The sequence below is a fragment of the Thalassophryne amazonica genome, chromosome 11 (assembly GCF_902500255.1).
Source record: "Thalassophryne amazonica chromosome 11, fThaAma1.1, whole genome shotgun sequence".
Classification (NCBI taxonomy): domain Eukaryota; kingdom Metazoa; phylum Chordata; class Actinopteri; order Batrachoidiformes; family Batrachoididae; genus Thalassophryne; species Thalassophryne amazonica.
Window position 1 is genome coordinate 93797613 of NC_047113.1, and position 13258 is coordinate 93810870.

Genomic DNA, 13258 nt, shown 5'->3' on the forward strand with positions numbered 1-13258 from the left:
GACTCAATAAAATGTTGTTACCTGTAACCTGTAAAGCTTACTTTTAGTACACAGAAAATTCCCAAAAGGTATTGATAAGGAATCAGATCGATAAGCGGAATCGATAATGGTATCAGTATTGATAAAATCTTATCAATACCCATTCCGAGTGGTAATTTTAATATTAATCTCCTAAAAAACAAAAAAAATTTAACATTACAGAGGAATTTATCAATTCAGTGTATAGCATGGGTTTAACCATTACTAAGCCAAGCAGAATTATTTCACATTGTCCCACCTTAATTGGTAATATATTCACAAACATTATGGAAAACAGCATAAAGTGTGGGATTTTGGTAACTGATATTAGTGACCATTTGCCTGTCTTTGTGATATATCATTGTTCCAGGCAGAGTAAAGATGTAAGAAACTATAAATATATAAGCGTGAAAACAGAGGAAGCAATGCAATCTCTAAACAAATATTTAATTGCACAGAACTGGAAGACAGTGTTATTTCTTCCCTCAGCTCTTTCTGTAATACCACCCCTTATGAAAAACAAACTTGGAACTATTCTGCACTTTTAAATTTAATGAAATTCACAGCAAAAAAAAAAAAAAAAAAATCAGGCCTGGGCCTTGCAAGAACTTCTCTTACAAAACCAAGAACAATGGATACAAGCAATTTTTATACAGGATTACATATGCGTGACAGAGGCAGACCTTATTTCGCAAAATCCTTCTCTTCTTGGCCTCCTGTGGGCATTCGAGGGAGGTCCATCCCCCTGCCCGAGGCCCGCGCATTACGGGAAACATGATTTATAATTGTAACCTAACTCTCTTTGGCCTAAGTGGTACAAACTGGTTAAATCCAGTTCAACATTGACATACCAAGAGAGAACAAAAGAAAAGTGAGAATAAGAGTGAAAACTAAAAGTATAATCCCAAATAAAATAACTACCTTAATGCCAAAACAAAGACAACCATAATTGAACACACAATTATATCTAACAACAGCACACAAGGCAAAATATATAAGTATAGCCTATGATGAATTTCTCAATGTATTTAATCTTTTATATGATAAAAAAAACTGCCCTGTAAAATCATACAATAATGACCATAAATACAAGAACAGCCTGTGGGTCACTAAATGGTTGCAAAAGGCCTGCAAAAAGAAAACTGTTATATTGGAAGTTTATAAAGCTCCAAATGGCAAAAGCAGAGGTAACGTATAAAAACTATAAAAATAAGTTAACCAATATTATGAGGATGTGTAAAAAAGAATGTTATAATAAAATACTGGAGAAAAATAAATATAATATGAAAGGTATATGGGGTGCATTAAATGGTATTGTTATGTGTCGGACGCGGTCGGAGCACTGACCCAGCACAAAATAAGCAGAGCATGGTTCAAAAGATAACAGAATTTAATAATCATAATAAGTGCAGTGATAAACAACCAAAAATGTCCGCGGTCTGGTGAGGTGAAAACTCAGCAGCGCAAACGGTCCGGAGCCACAGCAGTTCGGACCCAGGGACCCCGCCGACACCCCCCAGGTGGCCGCAACAAACCGAGTCTGTGAAGAAAGAAAACATGAGGTGAGTCCAACACTCTCCACCCAGAGAGACACAGCTCAAAAGGGTGCACACAATCAGCAAACACTTCCTGGCTTAAATATATATCAGCTTCTCACCCTGCAGGCACGGAACAACTCAGTTCAAATCTCCACTGCAGCAGAAGCTGATTAGACAATTAGCATAACGTGACAGCTCAATAACACAAGGTGTAAGGGACACCAAATCCACTGTCATTACTTCATAAAAGTCACCAAAACCAAATTACCTCAGGAAGTGTGCTGAAGAGCGTGAGACCTCACCCAATCCTCCTTCACAGACTGTGGCGTCAAACCTGGAGCAGTCTCTGCATCCGTAATGGTGAGATTGTTCTCCTGACGTCGATCTCACACGTCTGCTCACAAGGTCGAGTCTCTGGCAATCACACACTGTGCATTCAAGGTTTAAGTGCAGCAATCTCTGATCAAGACAGAATACACCACAGCTGTGAGCCCTGATGACCTGCACGTGAAAACAAGCCTCAGGTGTTCAGGGTGAGGTCCTAATACTCAGCCACTCAGTCCTAAATGCATACCACCTGGTGGGAGAAACAGAAAAACAAAAACCAAGCCAGCCAAACACCCCAGCACACAACAGTACACCACCCTCACGGGAAGCCTCCTGGCGACCACACGAACCTGGGCCAGAAAAAACACCCCCCTCCAGGGACCATGGCTGGAATGTTGGCTGGGAGCAAAAAACACCTCCTGCAGCTTCAGCTCTTTGTGCTGACGATCCAGCTGGGAAAGGCCCGTCTCCAGGAGCTGTGCCTTACTGCGCTCTGAAGACAGCTCCGTCGTCAGCTCCGTCGTCAGCTGCTCAACCTACAATGTTAATCTCTTCATGTGGTCATTGATCATCTCAATGTTAAGCTTCTCTAGTTCTTCCTTCAGCTGGATAATGCTAGCTTCCAGCCACCTCCTCTCCTCTGCCAACAGGGAACTTCGTGTTGAGACTATCAATCCCATCTTGGAGCTTATCTTTTCTCACCCTGAGCCTGTCTGCAGTAGACTGCTCCTCCTGGGTGTGTAGCATGTCTCCCTCCATGGCTTTAAGCTTCTTATCACTGTCTCTAGCATCATTAACTGCTTCATCCCTGGACATTTGCAGCTCTTCCAGTCCTCTTATCTGATCTTTCAGTCGGGCCTGCAGTTTCTTCAGCTGCTATAAGACATTATTGCGATTTTCATTGGCATCTTCAAGAAGGCCTTCAAGCCCTCCCAGATCCAGCTCCCATGTCTTCTTGGCAGAGTGGGCCTGGGAACATTGCCTGCATTCATCCTCCAGCTGAATCTTCATCTCCTCCAGTTGCTGCTCCATGGCACGCTTGGACCTCTCCAAACTGTGAACTCTTTCCAAAGTCATCTATCTCAGTTTTGAGCACTTTGTTAAACCGGTCAAGTTCACCTTTCAGGTCTATAAGAGACTTCAACTCCCCTGCCAGGGTCAAGACTTTTGTCTCCTTCTCCCTGGCCTCTGCTTCGGCATGATAATGCTCCTCTGCATATCGAGTAGCAATGCATTTCTCTTTGGCCCGCATCTGGTCAAACTTCCTTTGCTTCCTCTTCAGACGATCTGCCGAAGGTGGTCCTGGTCCACCATGAGGTCATCCGACTCTTGCTGCAAACGGATTTCTGTCTTATCCAGTTTGTCCATAGGCTGAACTTTTCTACTCCAGCTGCCGCTGAACACCGTCCAAACTCCCATTGGACTCACTTGAGGCCCTCTTCAGCCCCCTCTACTGACAAGGCGTCCTATCCTGCCTTTGTCTTCCTTTCAGCCAGCTGAGTCTAGAGTGTAGAAACTGGCTTCTCCACAGTCTTCTTGCTCTCTTCCTCTTCTTTCAGCATCTCCCGCAAAATATTCCCCTCATCCTCCATCTGCCCTAGGCGGATGGAGAAGGAAGGTGCCCCATGGATTTCCTCTTGGAGCAGCTCCTGAGTATCCTGCAGCTGACACTCCAGTGCCGAGATGTCTCTTGTTGAATTTGATGATCCTGCCTTCTGCTTCATTTAGCAGATCTATTAGAGTCTCCACCTCTGACTGCATCTTTGCATTCATTTCTGTCAACTCTTGCTTCTGTCGTTCACTTTGCTCAATTTTGGCCAGGAGTTCTTGAACCTGTGCATTCAGCCATCTTTCAACTATGTTTTAGAGTCTGCTTAGTCATAAAACAAAAAGAAAAAACCCCAATAACCCTCCCAGGGAACACCACAACCAAACCCCAGGGGTGCAAACTGGGAGGAAATAAAAAAAACAAACAACCATACCAACCCCCCCCCCCCCTCCCCAGAGGACCGTCCCAGCAAACCCCAGGAAGAGGAGAAAAGAAAAAACAAAACACAACCCAAACGTAGGCTTGCAAAAAAAAAAAAAAAAATCTAACACCCCCCCCTCCCCCGGACGACATGTAGGAACCAACACCCCCCAGAGGACATCCCGCCAGCTCCAGGAGTAATAACCACAGCCGAGGTCCCTCTGGGATCCAAAGTCACCCACGGGGGCTCCCAGCGCCTCCCAGAGGACCGTTCCATCAAACCCCAGGAGACACCCCCCGCCATGACTAACAGACCCAGCCCCGGCCGTCTACGGCTAGATGGTCCCACAGTCATTTCCCCCCCAGAGGACACCACAGTCACACCCTGAGGGCAGAAACTGGGGGAAAAAACATACAAACAAACAACAACAACCCCAACCCCACCCCCTCAGCGCAGGGGACTCACCTCATGTTTTCCAACATGGTGTCACCAACCATGACTATACCCCAAAAGTCAACCGGGAGGAGTGGAACAGCGGTAATGGCGTATGGCACAAAACAGCGCCACACCTCCAACTTTTAAACCAGCCACCAGCTGCGGGTATATTCCACTGCCCCAAACCTCAGCTACGCCGATGGCGTACGGCTCAAAGGCACACTGAAGCCGGAGGTGGAACAGGGAATTAACAAAAAACACCCCTAAACCCCCCCAACCCGGGTGCAGAGGTTACCTGGGAAACGCCCAGCATAACCGAACTGCACCACCCCAGCAACACCAATGGCAAACAGCACAGAGGCGTGCCAAGGCTGGAGGTTGTAAAGGGAATTCAAAAAAATAAAAAATACCCCAAACCCCCCCCTTCCCCACGGCTGCAGAGCTTACCTGGGAAACGCCCAGCATAACCGAACTGCACCACCCCAGCAACGCCGACAACGTACGGCTCAAACGGCTGGGGCCGGAGGAGAAGACAGGGAATAAAAAAATAAATAAAATACCCCAACCCCCCCCCTCCCGGGTGCAGAGATCATCTGGGAAACGCCCAGCATAACCAAACTGCACCACTCCAGCAACTCCGACAACGTACGGCCCACACGGCTGGAGCCAGAGGAGAAGAGAGGGAACAACAAAAACAAAAAAAAGAGAAAAAGAAAAAACAACCCAATTACCCCCCCCCCCCAGAGGACCGTCCCATCAAACCCTGGGAGGTGAAACCAAAATAAATAATAAAAAAAAAAGACCAACAGACAAACATAAAGTCACCTGGGTCAAACTATGCTCCAGACAGCCTGCATTTTCAACTCCAGCCCACAGACCGTGCTTTAAAAGCCACAAAAACAACAAATTAACCCCTGATAAACACACCACATACTAAAACAAGAAACAGATAATAGACCAATAAAAAAAACTAACATTGGCCTACATCGTCAAGTGCAAAGAATGGAAAAACATTGTGTTTTCCATCCTTTGAACCTGGACGGTAATGTGACTCTGTCACCAACAGAGGGAGCCAAAGTGCCAAATAAGAAAATCCCCGTGGTAACAGAGTAAAAACCAATTCACACTGCTGTAAACGACAGCAGGTTATAACAAACAGCTTAAAGTGCAAACTAAATACCACTGGGGCTGCTACAACAGGCGTTGGAGCCAGCTGCACGGGAGGAGATGGGGCTACAGCCGTAACAGCGGGGTGCGACGCAACCCAAGCTGTAAACTCCGCCATGCGCGCACCAACGCGCACAACCCGGGCGGAGAGCACCCGCAACTGATCCCGGATCAACTCCAACATCTGCTGCAGCCTTCCCGGCAAAAATACCGTCTCTGTTTCCGCTGGTCCATTGTTAAATGGCCAGAGACTACTGTTATGTGTCGGACGCGGTCGGAGCACCGACCCAGCGTTTGACAGGACCCAGCACGAAATAAGCAGAGCACGGTTCAAAAGATAACAGAATTTAATAATCATAATAAGTGCAGTGATAAACAACCAAAAATGTCCGCGGTCTGGTGAGGTGAAAACACAACGCGCTCTCAGCAGCGCAAACAGTCCGGAGCCACAGCAGTTCGGACCCAGGGACCCCACCGACACCCCCCAGGTGGCCGCGACAAACCGAGTCTGTGAAGAAAGAAAACATGAGGTGAGTCCAACACTCTCCACCCAGAGAGACACAGCTCAAAGGTGCACACAATCAGCAAACACTTCCTGGCTTAAATATATATCAGCTTCTCACCCTGCAGGCACGGAACAACTCAGTTCAAATCTCCACTGCAGCAGAAGCTGATTAGACAATTAGCATAACGTGACAGCTCAATAACACAAGGTGTAAGGGACACCAAATCCACTGTCATTACTTCATAAAAGTCACCAAAACCAAATTACCTCAGGAAGTGTGCTGAAGAGCGTGAGACCTCACCCAATCCTTCACAGACTGTGGCGTCAAACCTGGAGCGGTCTCTGCGTCCGTAATGGTGAGATTGTTCTCCTGACGTCGCTCTCACACGTCTGCTCACAAGGTCGAGTCTCTGGTAATCACACACTGTGCATTCAAGGTTTAAGTGCAGCAATCTCTGATCAAGACAGAATACACCACAGCTGTGAGCCCTGATGACCTGCACGTGAAAACAAGCCTCAGGTGTTCAGGGTGAGGTCCTAATACTCAGCCACTCAGTCCTGAATGCATACCACCTGCTGGGAGAAACAGAAAAACAAAAACCAAGCCAGCCAAACACCCCAGCACACAACAGGTATCATAAGAAATGGACAAAAAAAATGCAAATTTCCCGGAATACTTTATTGAGAATGACAAGACCATAAACAACATGGAGAGGAACCTTGGGGTAATTTTTGATCCCACACTGTCATTTGACCTCCACATCAGGGATGTTACTAAGACGGCTTTTTTCCATCTGTGAAATATAGCAAAGATCCTCTCCATCCCGTCTATGGCTGATGCTGAGACCCTGATTCATGCTTTTGTTTCTTCTAGACTAGATTATTGTAATGTTCTATTTTCAGGGTTACTGCAGTCCAGCATTAGGGGTCTTCAGCTGGTTCAGAACACTGCCACCAAATTGTTGACACATAGCAGAAGGTCTGAACATATCACACCCATTTTGGCATCCTAGCACTGGCTCCCTGTCTCTGTGAGAGCAGATTTTAAGGTTTTGTTATTGACTTATAAAGTTGTTCATGGACTGGCGCCATCTTGTCTGGCTGATCTAGTGGAACTTTACGTGCTGACCCGGGCTTTGCGGCTGCGGGATGTGGGACTTCTCTGTGTTTCCAGGGTGAAGAAGAAGTCAGCAGGTCAAAGAGTCTTTTCTCATTGTGCACCTACCCTGTGGAACAGTCTTCCTGCAACTGTGAGGCAGTCAGAGTCCATCGACATTTTTAAGTCAAGACTGAAAACCCATTTTTATTCTCTTTCTTATGAATAGTTTTTATTTTTTTATGTTTTATTCTTTTGCTTTTATTTATGTATTTTAGATTTTTTTTATTCATTTTTAATTATTTATTTAAATTTTATGTTGTATGAAACAAAATTATGGTTTGACAAAAATAAATTATCATTGAATTTAGAGAAAATGAAGATGATGTTTGAAAAAAAATCCATGAATGTTCAAGTAGACCTGATTATAAACAATACACACATAGAGTACATCAAAATAAATTTATTGGAGTGATCATACACAGCAAAATCAGCCATGTCAGATCAAAACTGGCAAAATGCACTGCATTTCTGGGGAGGACAAAATACACAATGGATTATAAAGCCTTACACATACTCTACTGTTCATTAGTTTTACCATATCTGTCTTACTGAGTGGAAGTATGGGGAAACAACTACAAAAGTACCCTGCAGCCACAATGCATACTACAGAAAAGAGCAATAAGGATAATAAATAAGGGCCCCTTCACAAGTAGTATGAATAAGTACAAATCAGGGCAAATCACGGGAGAACAGTGCATATGAGCGAACCACAAACATCGAAACGATGGCCAGGCGTGAACGTTGTCACTGCAACGGTTTTGTGTAACCACATCATGCAGCTGCTTTAAAAAAAAAAGGAAAAAAATATATATATATAAACGCAACACTTTTGGTTTTGCTCCCATTTTGTATGAGATCAACTCAAAGATCTAAAACTTTTTCCACATACACAATATCACCATTTCCCTAAAATATTGTTCACAAACCAGTCTAAATCTGTGATAGTGAGCACTTCTCCTTTGCTGAGATAATCCATCCCACCTCGCAGGTGTGCCATATCAAGATGCTGATTAGACACCATGATTAGAAGGCCACTCTGAAAGGTGCAGTTTTATCACACAGCACAATGCCACAGATGTCGCAAGATTTGAGGGAGCGTGTAATTGGTAGGCTGACAGCAGGAATGTCTACCAGAGCTGTTGCTCGTGTATGGAATGTTCATTTCTCTACCATAAGCCGTCTCCAAAGGCGTTTCAGAGAATTTGGCAGTACATCCAACCAGCCTCACAACCGCAGACCACGTGTAACCACACCAGCCCAGGACCTCCACATCCAGCATGTTCACCTCCAAGATCGTCTGAGACCAGCCACTCGGACAGCTGCTGGAACAATCGGTTTGCATAACCAAAGAATTTCTGCACAAACTGTCAGAAACCGTCTCAGGAAAGCTCATCTGCATGCTCGCCGTCCTCATCGGGGTCTCGATCTGACTCCAGTTTGTCGTCGTAACCGACTTGAGTGGGCAAATGCTCACATTCGCTGGCGTTTGGCATGTTGGAGAGGTGTTCTCTTCATGGATGATGCGAAGGAGATGTGTTGCACTGCATGAGGCAAATGGTGGTCACACCAGATACTGACTGGTATCCCCCCCAATAAAACAAAACTGCACCTTTCAGAGTGGCCTTTTATTGTGGGCAGTCTAAGGCACACCTGTGCACTAATCATGGTGTCTAATCAGCATCTTCATATGGCACACCTGTGAGGTGGGATGGATTATCTCAGCAAAGGAGAATCACTCACTATCACAGATTTCGACTGGTTTGTGAACAATATTTGAGGGAAATTGTGATATTGTGTATGTGGAAAAAGTTTTAGATCTTTGAGTTCATCTCATACAAAATGGGAGCAAAACCAAAAGTGTTGCGTTTAGGTATATAGTATACAAGTATGATCCGTCTGTTTCTCTGTCGATGACCCATGGTCACAGACGTACAGTCATGAAATGACCTGAATATAGCAGTGCACTGCTGGCGGCATTTCCAGCCAGCCCTGCACGCGTGTCCGGCCCGACATGCGCATCTTGTAGATGGCATGCCATAGGACAGACACCGCATCATGTGGAACAGAACTCACGTGGGTGACGTGACATTCAGAGAACTCATGTGGGTGACGTGACATTCAGATCGCCCGCTGCGTGTTATGATCTGACAGTCCATTTCAACTGGGGTAGTCTGTCAATGTGCGTGACATGCGCTCACTTGCTGCAGCCCATTGCAACAGCAATATATGATTTTCTGTATGTCCATATGAGGACAACAAGCAGACACACATGCATCACAGTGGGCAGTTGTTAGTTCATGTCCAGTTAATTCCAAACATGGTACATGTTTTCCAGCTGTAATGTCCAGAACCAGAGATCTCAACACCTGCAGCCGTTGGCAGACATGCCCCCTGTCAGTCCAGCGCACACACCATCTGTACATCCATATCAGCAGCCCATGCAAGTGCACTCCCACTCCTGGCACGCTACATGTTTACGGATGGGGAAGGAGCACAACACATGCACAATTCACATGCACGGCACATGTATGTGCAGGGGGTGCCGACACGCTTGCACTTCACTGGTGTTGCTGTTTTGCAAAGCCACAGTCATGGGGCACTTAGACAAATTTCACCACCAGCTCGAAAGTGATTGTCTGCTGACTGTTTTTGTGCTAACAGAGCGAATGGCCACACATTTTCTAAGTGTCAAGTGAGTGGTGTTAGATATTTGTGTGTGTATTCAACAGAGACAGCTCTCACTAAAGTGGTGAATGATCTTCTGCTTGCAATGGATTCAGAAACCACTGGTGCTTTTGGATCTCAGTGCTGTGTTTGATACCATGGATCATCATATTCTATTCGATAGGCTGGAGAATCATTTTGGGATGAATGGGAATGCCCTTGCTTGGTTGACGTCATACCTGACCAGTCATTCTCACTGTGTTTTGTACAATAACACTACCTCTAACCTAAAGCCCTGTTTACACATAGACGGTAAGAGCTCCCGGAAGCGCCCTGGAAGAGTTTTTGGCCATCTTAAGGATCACACGCCATTGTTAACACCAGCACTAGGGGGCGTGGCTTAGTTCAGGCTTTACCGGGAATCATCGAAAAAATTATTCAACATGTCAAATAATTCCGGCAGCGCTCCCTGAGAATTCGCATGACGACGGAGACAACGCAGACAACGCAAACAACGACGTTTGATACTTTTTAATCGCCATTTCATCCTGCCCCTTCCTGTAGTGCCGCAGTTTAAACTGCTGTAATTGGCGACCGGCATTGTATCCCTAATCAATGGCATGTAAAATGGCGATAGAGCCGACATCGGCGTCCTCAAGGGCGTTTTAACTGGCGACAGAGGCAGACAAAACGGCGGCGCTAGCGGGCAGTATGCCATTCTAAATGCCACCTCCCGGTTAACAGCGTTCCAAACGGCCGATAGACGGCGGTCAATATAAAAATGCATGCAGGCCTCTCACTCACGGCCAGCTCCAGATATTTTTGCAGAGAAGCTCCACTATGCCACCTAAAAAAAAAATTGGCAGTGGCAAGGACTTACCAAGAGGTCTGGTTCAGAAGCAGAGGGTAACCCTGTGGTGGAGACGGAGCAACACGTTGAGGAGGGGAAAAGGAAAAAGAAGAAAAGGCTCATGATCTCCCTCCCTCTGCAGTGACAGGCATGTATTCCTGCTGCTTCAGCCTATTATACTCTGGGGGCGGTGCCTATATGCAAAAGTTCCTGGAGTAACACAGGATTTGCCTGGTACACAGGGCATTATCGGTGGCAGCAGAACACCGCCGTTCTCACGTGCATCTTATCCTGCGATTGTAAAGGATAGAACTGGGTATTAACCCCCGTTGCCTGACGTGTGCCGGATGCTACGGTGTCAAAACGCCGCTTTATTCGGCGGATTTAGCGGCGTTTTATCTGCGTATTTGCGGCTAGTACGCTGGTCAAAACACCGGCGAAATGCTCCACCCCGTTCCACCGTGAAAACAGCCGGAACTACCGCAAACTTCGGTCTACGTACTACCCACCGACAAAACCGTCTATGTGTAAACCATGCTTTACTGACATGAAATTTGGGGTTCCACAGGGATCTGTGTTAGGCCCCCTGCTTTTCTTCCTTTATATAGCACCCCTTGGGCACATATTGCGGCACTTTTGGATTACCTTTCAATGCTATGCTGATGATACTCAGTTACACATGCCGATAACTGTTGGTAATCTTATCCACATAAAATCCTTAGACGATTGCCTTACATCAGTGAGAAGCTGGATGTCTAGCAACTTCCTACTTTTAAACTCTGAGCCTGAAATGATGGTTCTTGGTCCAGTGAGACATAGAAATCAATTTGACCTGTGAACGCTTGGCCTAGGCTCGTGTGTCATACATCACACTGTCAAAGTGAGGAACCTTGGGATAATTTTTGATCCTACATTGTCCTTTGGCCTCCACATTAGAGACATTACGAGGAGTGCCTTCTTCCACCTGCAAAATATAGTGAATATTTGTCCCATCCTGTCTATGGCTCATGCTGAGACCCTGATTCATGTGTTTGACTCTTCTAGATTGGACTACTGCAATATTCTATTTTCTGGTTTACCGCAGTCCAGCATTAGTGCTCTCCAATTGGTTCAAAATGCTGCTGCCAGAGTTTTGACATGAAGCAGAAAGTTTGACCACATTATACCCATTTTGGCATCTCTTCACTGGCTTCCTGTCCCAGTGAGATCAGATTTTAAGGTTCTGCTACTAGCCAATAAAATTCTTTGTGGACTGGCACCTCCCTATCTAGCTGACCTAATTAAACCCTACGTACCGGCCCGGGCTTTGTGTTTGCAAGGTGCAGGACTACTTAGTGTTCCTACAGTGAATAAAAGTCTGCGGGTCACAGGGGTTTCTCTTATCATGCCCCTGTTCTGTGGAATGATCCCCCTGCATCAATAAAACAGTCAGATGCTGTAGAGACTTTCAAGTCCAGACTTTGAGACTTGAGACACACTTATTTTCCCTTTCGTATTCCTAGCATACTGACATAGTATGTTACTATTATTTGTACTGTTATAATTCATTTTATTAGGAAACTGAGCAGGCAGCGGCCTCAATTTTATGTAAATTCTGGGTCTTTTAGTGAAGCTTAGGGCTTGTGGCCGGCGATCACATTTCTTCTGTTTTTCTTGTTGCTTAATGCTGACAAATTACACTGTATTTGTTGTCTTTCTGATGCTTGATTCTTTTTTTTTTTCTTTTCTCTCTGTTTGAGGTGCAGCTCCATCCAGAGATGGGTGTGGTGTCTGTTCCAGAAACCTGTTCCAGTGTCTTTTCACACACTGAACAATTTAACCTGCCACACAACTCACTAATTCATATTCCTCATGTACAACTTCAATCTGTCTGTTTCTCCATTGCACACATTCTTCTTTTTATTGCACATTTATTTGAACATTTTCTTCACACATTTTTACTGTGAATTATTTCATCTTTAGTGTATATTTATACATGCTCATACAGAGAGAGTATAGTTCATACTGAAGTCAAATTCCTTGTAATCTTGAAGATACTTCGGGCTATTCTCGTTCTGATTCTGATTCAGTAGACACATATACAGTGTATCACTTGCATTGTGAGGGAGTGTCAGCTTGGACATTTTGGCCATGAGTAACGTTTCTCTGTGCGTGATCCAGCACATAGTAGATACCTGAATGTTTACGACTCCATTGGCTAGAGAAAGCCATGAGGATGCCCATGTTTCACATGGCTGTGGCAGATACATGATTGTTCTCAAGATTTGGGGATGGACAGGTTGTCTGCCTGTGTGATTGCCACCCAGGACCCAAGCAGTTTCTGTGGTGTTGTTAATGCAGAGATGCACAGCACTAGTCCACGCAGTCCAAAACTGGGTAAATTTACAGCTAGGTTAACTTTGTTTCTTTTGTTCTGAACAAATGTCTCCATGCATAACAGGATGGACAACAGTTCTGGTCTTTCCGTTGCTGGGCACACAGTAAATTTTCATGTAACTACTGATTATTACAGTCATTGGTGTATTTATAGTCACTTTCAAGTGAAGGCTTTCAAGAAAACTGGTAAAAAAAAAAAACAATAACAAAACAAAACTGTTTCTTTAATGTAAGGTCCATTATAGTTTT

General features: G+C 45.1%; 1 pseudogene; it reads right to left on the reverse strand.

Annotated features, from left to right (window-relative positions):
- Positions 1-2305: 2305 nt before the first annotated feature.
- LOC117519717 lies at positions 2306-12856 on the reverse strand (annotated as a pseudogene).
- Between the last annotated feature and the right edge of the window lie 402 nt (positions 12857-13258).